Here is a 14,368-nt window from a genome sequence, read left to right on the forward strand (position 1 = left end):
ATCTCTAATGTGAAGGCTGTATAACTGCAGGCACATGATGAGAGACAACTCACATGAGATACTGGGCTCAAAATTTGTAATTAGTATTCACAATGACCCTTAGCATTTGTCTAAGAATGATCACCTGTAATCCCAAATAATACAGTAACTTTGGCAGATCAGACATCTTCTGAAAAATTCTTAAACAGAAATAAGAAAACTTTTCAAATAAAGTAAAAACCAAACAAGCCATGCCATATGAAAACATCAGGACCATGTAAAGCTTACCAAAAAAAATCAGTTTAAAAATAAAATGTAAGTACTCCTATACATTTTTTTTCCATTTATACGAAGCTTTTCAAATAAACGCCACTTCTATACAATTGTTTATGTGTTACAGAAAAAATAATAACAGTTTCCTAAAAATCTGCAACTATTTGATATCAGCAAAATAGGAGTTGCATGTATAGAGCATGACTATACTCTTAGTGGAGTGCTGGTAGAGATGAGGAATTAAATAACTAAATTTAGTTCCCTGTTTGCCCTTGGATGAAAAGCCTAAAATAGCAAATATCTGAAGAAAGATTGTCAGATAATTCTGAGAAAAACATAATCCAAATCAGTTTTGTCAGCTGACACTTATTATACTTCAATTATTTGCTCTTATAAAATATTGTCTTCTTTCCTGGCCTTCTTTGTGTGACTTCCGGATGTTTACTGTAGGTCTGAGATATCTCTTCAGATCACCAAACCTCTTTTTCACCAGCAAAAAAAATTAAGATCACTTGGTAAATAAACTAAACATAGGAGATCTATCCATTGCCTTTTAGGCATAAATGCTGAGTTGTGTCTTGTGATCCTGAAGGACCCCATAAAAAGATGACTGAAGACATAGATTGCAAAGAGAGAGTAGAGATACACAGAATTATTCGAAAAAGAAAGAAAATACACTGACTACAGTGTGAATTTGAGTATTTGTATGTAGTGCGGTAAAATTCAGATCTAAAGCTTTGACCTTTGCAAAGCTGAAACTACTGAATACAAAATATTCAAGAAGATGTGTTGAAGATGTTACAGGCCTGAGGGTCAGGGTCAGTTCTTCTGCTGCCTTCCTGGTTCAATTTACCCCTGTTAAACCTTGTCCTGTAATAGTTGTGTCAGCAGCTCTGCATCGCCATCCGAAGACAGAATTACAAGAAAACACTTCCATAACCCACTCAACAAAATTATTAGGTGAGATATATTTGGCTTATATCTACCTTTTCTTCAGGTTGCATTTCTAACCCATTCAGTTGGAACTCACTTTGCTCAAGAATACTCTTTCTTTAAACTTCCCTGTCAAAATTTTGCATGGCAGCCACAACCATCCATTCCTGAAGTCCGTAAAGGGAAATCATATTTCCTGGCAATCAGTCCTTAAGATTTGGATCTGACTATGACTTCAGAGTTAGTGTACTTGTGCACATTTTTAGGTATTTTGCTAGATTTGGTCCTTTGTATGTAACCTCAGGCAAGTATCTCAGCATCTCTATGAATCAGGAATTTGATGTAAAATGAAATTAAGAGTGATTTTTCATCTCTCAGAGGCTTGCAAGAGTAGTCACTCAACATTAAAAAAAGCTAAGTAGTATCAATGTCAGTTAAAATGAAACACTGACATAAGAGAAAATTAAGGTAAAATTTCCCTTCTGTACTTATCTAATGCTATTTTGCTGAATATGGAATATATGACTAAAATTAAAGTAAATAACATTGAAAAGTTGAGAAAGAGACTGTGCCATGAATTAGGATTATAAATTCTCCAGTGATATTTTTAGCTTTTCCCCTGTGACCACAAAATACTAATGATTCCTAGTTAAACCACACCTCACATTTCTCTGCACCTGTCAAAAAAAATATTGTTATTCTAAATGCTTCAGTTCCAGTTCAGATGAGGTTAAAAAGAACAGAATTAGGTAAAGAAATCTTTGATTTGGGAGCAAAAAATAGAAGGCATACCGTGTCAATAAAAATGTCATGGTACTCCATTTGGCTATACAAATGACGATCCTGTCCATTCAATGTGTTCCGACTCATTGTTGTCAATTAATTTGTATATATCAATCTCAACAAAACATGGTACAACTTAACATTTTATTTTATGCTATCTGTATTTTGAATTTTAATTGTTGCTGCACTAGCTGGCATTTCTTTATGTATGCGAGTTAAGGCATTAATATTTCAAATCATGAAATGACAGGAGCCTATTTCTGTCTTTTATAATTGGTATAGTATTATTTGTAAACAGTGCCTTTTATATGAAACACTGTTTCATACAAACTGACAACTTGATCTACTGTGATGCTGCAATATTAACTTATATTTTGGCAGGATGACATTTCATGTAACATCCATACATTGTATTTATTTTTATTCCTATTCTAAGAAAAGTACAGTGCTGTTCTCTTACCAGAGGAACGAATAAGGCATTTTATTGGAAGCATACTTCCTAAAGATTCTATTTAAGAAATAATACATTAAAATTGCTCATTACCGCAAAGCATAAGCACTGGGCTTAGGAAGACAATTTATAAAATGGCTAGAATTTGCCCTTTAAAAAAATAATTATTACAATAATTAGTATAATAACATTATTTAAATGCAAACCAGGTGAATTTACTACTAACTATAATTACAGACAACATTGGTTCTTTTAGCTAAAGCTCACTAGAGGTAAGGTGACCATGCAGCTCAATATTGATGCTATTTTCTTTGCTGTAGTTGAATAGGTTTCTTAGCTGACACTTGTAGCAGCTTTTCCTATACTATTAATTCTGAAAATCATATCTGGAAGTCTGATAGTCCTTGATTGTAGATACATTAAAATACTACACAGGGTATTTGTGACTTTCACAGTCTACCTTGCCAAAATCAATGCAGATAAACTCCTTTGAGTTGTTCTGCTGAGTACCTTTGGAGTATTAGTAAAGGACTGTAAAGTAAGGAAAAACAACCCAGATTTTAGCTTTCCAAAGAAATTGCCTTTGCCTTAAATGAAGAGTTTATTATAAAAGTTCCACATGGACCTTACACATAGCTACAGAAGATATTGCTTTTATGTTGCCTTGAGGATCCTAGTAGCAATCACAAAATTACCTTAACCAAGATAAATGTGATTCCACAGCAATTTTGTAGGCTAACAGGCTACAATCCTGACAGCACACAACTTCCATTAGTGCCATCCAAAGCAGGACAGTCTTGGAAATCTGGCGACTCAATAGAATGAATAGATGGGACTATGTAAGAAAAACTAGTCTGCGCCCTTTCAGCTTACAGTTTAGGTAATATCATTCACAATTAATCATGATTATTTCCTAGCTCTTAACATGAAAACCTTGCCAACTGTGGCCCAGTAAAGGAGAAAAATCTCAATTTACCTCTGATGTTTTGACCATTTACATGTAGAGAATTACAAAGGTTTGAATTACAAAGATGAACTCTGAGACTCTCAGTATTTGGTATTAGCTATTTTGTAAATCTTATATGCTTCCACCATCATTATTTTCCCTTGTTTTTAAACAAATAGAGAAATAATTTGCTGAGACTGTATTTAACCTCAACAAAAATCTATCTGAAACTCAGCCAATGCTTATGTCCTCCAAATAGTGCTTGGCTTGTCTGTATCTGCTGAGACAGAAAGCGAGGTCCCCCTTGTGCTGCGGTTGCTTCCAGCCACCTACCACTGCAAGTTCCTTAAAAAGAGATGCAAACACTCTAGTCCCACGGAGCGTTACTCTCTCTAATAGCAGGTGCTGACAAAAGAGGCTCCACTTAAACACTGAGTGGATTACACCACCCATCTCTTCATGAACAACTGTTGGAAAATATGCCTCAGACCCTAATAATTGTTCATTAAGCTGTCAGCTACTCCTCCTATGTAGCTATCAATTTTGTCTCTCTGCAGAAGAATTGAAAACAGGAAAAAAAAAGGAGGCAATGTTATAGGTAACAACAACAGGAAAAAGTGAAGCTGTATTATTGCTGAGCAAAAAATTCACAACGGATTATTTACCTAACCCACTTAACCTCAGATTCTGTCTATGTAGTATCTGTAAGCAAACAATATTTTTTTTCCTCACTCAATTACATTTGTGGCTAAAAATTAACCAACCACATTTTTGGCTACATTTTGTTTAACTGCAGATCAAACACAGAAAGTCTTCTGCAATTATTCTCTGTTTAATAACCTCTATTTGGTCAATGTTAGCTAGTCATCACTTATTAAATAAATCACATGTGATTGTCTGTTTCCCTGTTGCACGGAACCATATTTCGTGCAAATATTTGCATGTGGAAATTTCAAATTTATTTTTTAATTACATTTGTGTCATTAGCAAGACAGCTAATGGAAAATCAATGCAGAAGGGGTTCAAGCATGGCTGGAGCAAATCCCATTTAAAATGTGAAGAAAACTTGTGGAGTAAAGCTAGCAGTCTACTTCCACCTTCCCTATTATCCTTGCTGATTCTTTGAAAAATATAACAGTTAGCAAGCACCTTTAATTTGATGCACAATATATTTTAGACACACAGCAGCAAATACCAGACCATACTATGTTTATTAGCTTTAATGAAGAAAGCAAAAATAATTAGCTTCATCCATCTGTGTAGGAGTACCAAGGAAATGAAGAAATCTGAGCACGATGGGGAAAGCTCATGAGAGAGGACTCCCTGCTTAAAGAACATGGTAGAACCGCAGTCCATTAAAGCTGTGAGAATTTTTCGTCTTGGAGTGCAATGTGTTGTATGTAGTCCAAACCTGTGAAACCTTTGCTTAACAGAACCAGACTGCAGGCTGGAAGCGAAGGCTGGATACAGTATGAAAGAAAGTTCTTCCAGCAGCAGCAAGCAGAAGCCAGGAATATCTTAATGGAAATGAAAAGGGTTGTGAAATCAAAGCACAATGTGGCAACAACGGAGACGTTCATTAGACGGGCAGACAGCAGAAAGCCACAAGTCCTTATACACGTAAACACTGGTAGGCAGATGAGTTGGTAAGGTACCACCTGCAGGAACATAGCCAGATGGGCTTCAACAAGGAGAGAGTCAAAACCTGGAGAATGGTCACCCCACATTGCTTTCTAATTCTGCTTCCTTTGGCAGAGGAAAATATCCGATTTCGCACACAAACATGTACACTCAAAATTATTGCCATACTGTCAGGGGACTCGTCTACTGCGTAGTGTACATGTTTATTAAGAACAATTCTTCTCTCTTTAGTAATTATGAAAAACCCAACATCTGCTACAAAAGGGTATAAGTTCGTCATGTTTATATTTATTCATGCTTTACTAGTAAAATCTAATATGTAGCATTTTAATCTTTGTCGGCAATGTTTATAACACAATTACTTACATTTCCAAAGTACTAAAAAAGACAAGTTAAATCAAAGATTTTACCTGCGTCACCGTTTTTAAAAAATCAAATAAAAACCCCCCAAACAAACCACAAACACAGTTAAAATATATCATAACATAGGTGATTTTTTTATGGAATACCCAAAGCAAAATGTGTGTAAGTCTGTCTTACAAGAGACAGAATTTTCCTAGAAATCAGATTGTTGGCATGAAGATGCCTGTGTGAAGAGGAGTGACTTGCCTTGTTTTTTGCAGTTTTGCACACAGATCTGAGCCATCCTACTTGAAAGGTTTGTAAAATTTGTTACCTACCTACTCAAAGGGTTGGAGGTGCTTGAGGTGCTGAATCCCAGTGTAAGAAAAGACTTTTGTGGAAAAATCATTCTGGATGACACAGAGTGACCTCATCTCACACAGACGCTGCATTTTTCATTCTGCTGAGAAATGATCATCAAGCCATGCTAAATGAAACAGAGAAAATATTACCAGAGCTGAATATCATACCAGTCCTGCTGATGCCTTCCACAGGTCAGCTCAAAACAAAGGCTAGTCATGCAACCACAAGCATTTATTCTAAAGGTTCCACCAAGCCACAGATGATTTTCTGTGGATGAAATATCCTTTTTTATTTCCTTAGAACTTCATTACACTTGACACATTCTAGCTGATTGTCTTCGACAGAATGTAAATTGACCTTTTTGCAACATGAGAAGAAAACTCAAGGAAAAGAAAAGCATGCAGAAACAAGGTGTAATTCACCTAACAAAGCATCTGGAGCCACTCAAAGTTGTATACTGTGCTGAAGAGCAGGTATAACATAGACAAGGTGCATGCCATCATCAGTTCCTTTCACTGAAGTGCTGCTGCCTCCATTATTCGCCCTCCTTTGTCTCTCCCACACAGGGTTTATGCAATGATTACTCAGCATTACAACTCAACCTGTGCAGTGGTTAGTGGGAATATGCACACTGTGTGAGTGCTGTGAAACTCAGATTTACAGAGCCTGGTGAGTCAGCTGGCCCTCAGCTGGAGTCACTGTTGGTTTAACATTATTTAAATGTATGCTTAGCAGCTTCTCCTAATGTTTCTCATAATGTATGTTTTAGCAGTTTCTCATCTGTTTCTCATAATGTGAACTAATGTGTCTGACTAAACTAATAAGGGAATGTGGTGGATGCTGAACACAATCTGCCAGATCTCCTCCCACACATCACCATCCTTTCATTCAGCTTCCTTTTAAGTGGGGGGAAAAATATTAATAATAATAATGATTTTTTAAAAGAGTTATGAGGATATTAAAAAAGCAATTAGGGAAATAATCAAAGAAATGAAAAAATTAGAAAGAATGAGTGTGGTCCTTGCATATGTCTGATACCTGATTATACATTTACTTAGACTCACCATCTTATGCAATTGCTACATTTAGTGACATCCATCCACTACATCTTCTGTTTACAGTTTGTCTTTGTCTCATATGCTGAAATCAAATGTCTGTGCCCTGTAGGGAGCACAGCTGGCACCAGGAGACTCTGCATGGCTGTATAGATTTCCTCAACCAGTTCTGATCACACAGGTGGTCTGCAGCTTGCAAATCCTTTGGTTCATGTCATTTCTTCCCCATCTGCCTGTCAAACACCATGCACATCTACTTTCTCACATCAGTAAGCCACTATATGGAAAGAAAAAGTTAAATGCCAGATTACGATACCTGCCTTTTGATTCCATGTTTCCTACTCAGATGTGTTTCAGTGGTGGAGTCCTATTTCCAAGTGGAAATAGGACTTCATTTTTTTCTTTAAGAGATATGATCTAAAACCAATTTGTACACCGTGCTTAAGCATTCTGATTTCACTTCCTTGTGTTGCCTGTTCTTTCAACTTGTAAGTTGGTCAAAGGGTATGTGATGGGCTGTCGTTCAGTTGTGCAGTTCTAATCAGTGTTCAGAGATCTCTTCCACTGGCTGACCAACAGCAGGAGAATGCCAAAGCAACAGATGGGCTCAGCAAGATTGCCTAAGTCCAAATTTGATCAAACACAGTGAGTTTGAAACAATCTTATGCTTTGCAGAGTTCACATTCTGCTTAAGACTTAAACAAAAAATCAGAAAGTTAAAATGGGAGAAAAAGAAAAATGACATTGAAATAATTGGGAATGAGATTAAATAAAATTTGGATGCCACAGACAAGAAAAGAGCAAAGAAATGAAAGAAGAAAACTTCCACCAGGAATAAACATAATGATACCTGCACTCAGATAAGCTAAGACTTCTTGTGGGTGACCCATACCTATACAAACATCTATAATAGAATCATCCCTTTAGCTAAAAAAAAAAAAAGAAAAAAAAAACCGACAATGTTTAAACAATGTGTTCCTTTAGAATTAAATCACCTGTGAGTTACAATTAAAAGGAAAAAAAAAAAAAAAAGAAAAAGAAGTGAATCTGCACCACACAGAAACCTGCCTCAAAACTGGCTAAACAACCAAACACAGACTCGTTCTGGCAGTGACACCACGCATCTACAGAAGGGTCCACTGGCTTCAGAGGACTTTGTATTAAGACCTTCCAGAATTTCCAAATAGACCAAGTGCCTTTCTTACGCAAACTCTATCAAATAGCCAAGTGTACACACACCTAACCCTACTTACCCTGTGACAGCTAACAGCTTATTTATGTGGATTAAGCCTCATTTAATATCACAAGGTGGCATGGGAGACATTTGTCCAGAGGTTACTGCTGTAGCCACAGGACCATCAACATCAACATACTGAACACCTGCTCAGAGGCCCATCGTCTGGACCAGCAACGATGTAAATGCATCTCCAGTGACATGATATCTTCCCAGGCCAGTTTAGAGATACCATGGTCAAAAGCTGCAGTCATCTCTCTGGTCAAGCCAAAGCCTCAGAGGACCTGGAAACCAGGGTAAGATTTGGCAGAGGGATGACTAGGGATGGAGTTTCCTGACTCTCAAACTGCTGCTCTAAATGCCAAAACAGTCTTCCCTGGGTGGGTGACGGTTTTAGGACTTTCTGGTCATATTTGCTGTTCACAGTTGGGTAAATAAAAGACTGTGAAGTTTTCTCACATTTATTAGTAAACATAAAATTTCTATCAATTTTTTAATGAGTATTTCTTGGTCTCTACATTGTTTTTCATCAGCTGTGAGCTTTACTACTCTGGATCTGCTGATTAATTTTGATCAGATTCACAGGACATATGGTTTGTTTCCTGATGCGTTTATAGTAGCTATTTAGATAGTTAAAATTAGTCACTCATACAGTGTTCTGAAATATTTCCTTTGTTCTAAACAAATAAAATGTAGAAATTCAGTGCGAGAGGCTGCATTTGCAGTAGTTTCAGCTGGAAACAGAAGTACCTTAAATCTCATCAAAAAGCATGCTCTTGCATTATTTCCGTCTCAGATTTGCAGATTTGAGGATTGGAAAAGATTTGGATCAGCTTATCTGAATCAAACCAAAACTCTAAACACTTTGAAGATTGCCCATCACTAGTTCATGACAGATTTGGTTTTTGGTGACCACAACTTCAAGCAACACCAACAGCTATTTGACCAGACAAAGCTACTGATGTAAACTAGAACTGACTTTTATTTTTTTCACCTGTCAGAGCAGGTGGAAGGGATATGGTTGTAAACATTCATATTAAAGGCACATCCTCCTTGCAGTAGTGTGATTATAGTGCAGTAGAGTCTTCAGTGTTACCTCTATTCCTCTGGCCTTTTGTACAACTTGTACAGAAATCTCCACTGAGGTTTTAAGGACAGTTTGGTAGGGAAGAACCCTCACTCTGGTATCTACCTACAATTGTGTAAAAATGCCTGAAGTGCAGTGTAATATGTGATTGCCAAAGTTTAAAACCCAGTGGGAACCAATGTTCCTTCCCTAAAGAAAAATGTTAACATCCAAGATGGTACACAAGCTAAGGCACCAGCCAATTGGAATGTCAGTCACAGTCACCAGTGCCGTCATCATTACCAAATGCAAATACATTCAAAGTTCCTGAAGTCTGAAAGATGACATGTAAAAGTAAATTCTGTTCCATTTCTATATTACTAGTATTATCATTAAGAAGAGTTTTTGAAACAACTTGCTGGGGAAATGGCATGCCTTTATTGTAAGGTCGAAAATTTTCTAGCAGATAAAATATGATGCAGGATTAGAGTCTGGCAGTACAAATACACAGATGAGTCTCATCCTTTGAAGTAATCAGGTCCTAAATATCTGTAAAGACTAACAAACTTAATAGCATCATGAACAAAACCTATAAAAACTAGATCAAAAGAATAGAAGTGGAGGGAAAAACAGTTTTTCTTTTCCTGCAGTGGTTCACCCCTACCATTAGCAGCCTTAACTTCTGGAGCACAAGAAACACACAGCCAATGGCATATGCTGGCAAAGGTGAGTTGCACATCTTTGAATCAGTGTGCTATAGCTTTCGTAGTGTCATACGGGAATTTAAACCTCTGTTCCTTGTGGGGCAAAGCTGGAGCTCACAGAGATGTCCCTGCCCATTGCAGAGGGGTTGGACCAGGTGACCTCTGAAGGTCCCTTCTAATCCAAACCATTCTATGATTCTATGATTATTGGGTCTGCAAGACAAGAAAAGTACAGGGAAGGGAGTCAATAAAATAATTCTTTGTAATGTGTGTGCTGAAAGAGATCTCTCCCTGGATTACACAGAGCCAACAACAAAATTCTTTCTGAGTAAGATAAGGCACTAGGGTTCGTGTTGGGTTTTTTTCACTTTTAAAGGGTTCACTTTTTTGTTGCAAAGGCAGTGAAAATTTTCCCTTGGGAAAGGTAAGAATGACTTCTTCACTTTATATAACGTAGATTTTCTAACTAAGTAGTCTCTGATGTCGCTCTGTGACAGTATTATACTGTGGGCCTACAAAGTATTATAATATGGTGGCAGTATCAAAACAAACGTCTACCTTGTTAAAGGAAACATTTTGACTTTTCAAAACAGAATTTCTATTTTCAGAATGACTTTCTACTGAGATGTTTTGAATTTCCACAGCCCATCACAATTTGAATTAAAACCCAGTTCTGAAATTATGATCTTCTCGTAGAAGGAAATTTTTTTTTTTCTGTGAAAGGGAAAATCCTTTTTCACCACAAGCCACCAAGCATCTTCTGTTGCTCTGCTTAGCTAAGCTTAGTTCAACAGCTCAAAAAAACCTCTGCAGTTCTGCTTCTTTCTTACACCAAAGACTGAGCTGTGAAAGAGTATCACAGTGATAAATTTCCTGACCTGATACTTATCCTCACTGACCCCCATGTGATACGCCAGCACTTCACCTTGCACTTCAAATGGCTGTAGTCCTACAGCAAGAAGTCTGTCAAGGGCTGTAGTAAGCGACAATTTGGTGCACATTTTGTATTATCTACCCTTGTAGTCAAATAGACATTGTGTGTGCAATTATGTTTGCAGTCTTACATAATACAGTTTTCCTTGTAATTGTCAGGTTATTAGCACAGTGTTTTAATTTTGCTTTCTGCCAATTATTTTCATGTTTCTTAACTGGAAGTCATTAGCATATGTAAATACTCCCTTTCCATGACATTTTGCAGCATGAACTCATTGTGTTGAATTAATTTGTTAGCTAAACAACCCTAAATGTTAAGAGAAATTCAGTGTACATACAGTGTATGAATATATATCTAAATATACAGGAAAAATGTATACAGTATCTTTTGTGCATTGTTTAAAATGAGTTAAATGAAGCCTGTTCACCTTCAATAGCTCTTAAATATATTTACTTTCTTACATAATTGATTATAGGAATCCTGTTCACATATACAAAGAGTATCTAAATTGCTTGCTTTTCAACAGAATTAAATTACTTTCATATTGTATCATAAATTATTGTTTGGCAGCTGAAGAAGATACTTAACAAGTCAACATTTGCCAAAGGTTAACACAGTTACCACAAATGCCTCCCATTCAGAATTGAGTGGAAAGCTACTGTAAAAATATTAATATTTAAAGGAAAGTGGACTTTCTAAAGGAAATTACAACAGAAGTGTTTAGTCAATGCCTCTTAGAGCTGATAGGTTAGTTTTATATCCTTTTGAAATCATGTGTGATTCACTTTGACAATTCAAAGTAAAGAAAAACCAGCTATAATAGCCAGGATTTTTAGTTAGACTTGTTGCTCATCATTAGCACTACATGCAGTGGGCTTTCTGCTTACAGGGCACTTTACATTGACAGGCTGATTTTTAGAGGTCTAGAGAAGTTGGGACTCATGAGTGCTCTGCAAGTATGTGACACCAGACTGCAGCATTGAACTGATCTGCAGAACGGGCATGAAAACCTTAACGGAGACGCTTGAGAACTTCATTGGTTAATCTTTGCATAGGAAAGTGATTTAAGATCTGTAGCTGAAAATTGTTCTGTAAATGCAAAGGATCAAGACTGTTACCAGCTAAGTGTGGCTCCTAGATGTCTGAGAGTACAAATACTCCAGTAGACCAAGGGGAATGTGATAGCACCTTACTTAAGTAAAACAGATTTCCATGAGATTCAACAAAAATAAAATAAAAGGAAATTCACTCTGTTACTATTTATCAATTTGCCTTTGTGAAAAATACTGCCTTCTCCTGAGGCTTTCCTCTAATCCTGCCCTCAGAGATTGCTTAGCTGTTAACAATATCAGTGATCTAGAGGTAGTCCCTTTATAATTCGTGTACTCTGATGAAACTTAATGGTTCTTCATTGAGGTTTCATCCATCTAAATTTGTTTAGCTAGAAGAGAACCTGACAACATCATGGTTTTTTTTCTTGTAAAACAGTGGTGGTATGATTGCATTTACAGCTCATGCACCTCTCCTGATATGTTTTGAGGAGAGTAAGACAAGCTATTGAGTCCACACATATCTCTAACATGTTGGGGAATGTTACCCACTGGTTTAATACGTGATTTTTTTTTTCATTATATGCTTGCTGTAGGAAATATTTCTATGCCATAACTGTTTAAAGAACAATGGTATTTAAAAGGTCTACCTCATAAAACTTCTGCATATATTTTGCGTTAACCTTTAAAGATTTCCTCCTACCCACCTCAGTTATTCTTCCTTGCTGTATTCGCCATGCAGCTCAGCTGTTTGTCAGATCTAGTCAGATAAAAGCATTGCACAACCCTCCAAATAGATTCTAATAAAAATAAAGCAGTTCAAAAGGGAACGAAAAAAATCTTTCTGGATGATTTCCTAACAAAACTATCCAGCATCATGATGGTGCTGGCATGTGCCAGGAAATTCACAATAATTGTTTTGTAATAAACAGCACAGGAAATTTGCCATAGTGTGATATTTCAAGGTACAAGGACCATCTACTCCCTATTTGCCAACTGTGCGGCTGTAAGGCACAGGGAGAAATATATATTTATTTGCTTGCTTGATTGTTTGTTTGGGTTTCTTTGCTTATTTTTAGGCAGGTAAAATTACATTATTATATTTATACTTGAGAAAGGGAATTAATAATTTCCACTTCTTTTTATTTGTTTCTTTTGCTAATTTACCAGGCTACATTTTAGTTTGTATGCTTTTTAACTTATGCTTTCCCTCTCACACATTCAATTTAGAGAAGATCAGGTTTTCAAAGCTTCTTCAAAACTTTTTATTCTTGGCATTCTCTCCTCTGTAGTGTCCCTTTCTAACCTAACCAGTAACAAGCCTTTACTACCAGTTCTGTATTCCTCTGCTGACAAATTACTGCTTTATTTCTCGGTGCCAAATCATGTCTCTGGTCATTCACTTGAGCCTTTTTGGCTATCCCGCAAGGCTTTCAACCTGAATCTCCCAACATTCTCTCAAAGAGACAATATTAAAATGAAATTCCTTGCCTTGCTTCACCAAAACCTAGTCTGCCCTTTCCTTTTACATTTATGATCTGACTGCTCATCCTGCTTCATAAACAGTTTTATGCTTGATATTTCTTTCATGCTTAGTTTCAAGCCTCACTTCTTTCCAGTATCTCAAAAAATCTCTCTTTCTCTTTTCGTGGATGTAGAGTTGGAGTCTTTGTCCAGAATTTGCATTAATCAAGATAAGAAACCATTGATGTCTTTTTCTCTGGCTTGTACTCTGCATTCTGCATAAGGTTTTTCTTACCTTTCTTAAGGTAAGAAAAGGTGTCTTAAGGCATCCTTACCACAGGACAGCTCCTCCTTCTTCCTTCTGCTGGATGTCTGGGCCCTGAAATGACCCCTCTATCTCATCAGTCTTTCTCCTTTTCATTTGCCCAGTGAAACCCATTTGATCACTCCTTTGCATTAACTTCTTTCCTTTTGATTGTTTTCTATGTCTTGATAGCATTCACTCCTGTACAGATTGAGTAGCCTCACTTCTCTCTCTTCCCACCTTCTTTAAAAGTGTTCCAAAGTAGGGACACATGCATTCTTATCTCAGCTTTCAGGATGGGCCTGATTTGCACTTTTAAATTTATATTGGAAGTTTTTGGAAAGGGTTGACATACTGTATGTCTTTGAAAGCATTGAAGACATTATTATTGTTTGACAACTAATTAATTATTATTTATCTTCCATTTTGGAAGTGTATAAATAGCATAATATAGTTTAAACTGATGGGTGTAGTATTGCAAATTTACTAGTAATATTATAAAATTAGAAGACAAAAAAGGTTCTTCATTACCACCTAGATAAGCCACAAAACAGTAATCGCACTATGGCATTTCTTTCTAGGAAAGAAAAATGTTAATTTAGTTGTTATCAACATCAGCTTTCACTTAAACAATGTACTTCAAATTCTATCAAAACACTTTTATCTCTAAGGGGAGATTTCTTTTTATTTCTGGATATAGTTGCATTTTGAACATGATTTTTCTTGCATCTGCTAGCCATCTTTCCCTTGATCATTGCAAAAGTGTGACCTTGATCAAAATGTGGAGTTTGGGCAATTGTTCCAGGAATGTGTAGTTTGAAAAGTTAATATTATATTCACCTCTATA

Source organism: Caloenas nicobarica, chromosome 2 (genome assembly GCF_036013445.1).
Source record: "Caloenas nicobarica isolate bCalNic1 chromosome 2, bCalNic1.hap1, whole genome shotgun sequence".
Taxonomy (NCBI): Eukaryota; Metazoa; Chordata; class Aves; order Columbiformes; family Columbidae; genus Caloenas; species Caloenas nicobarica.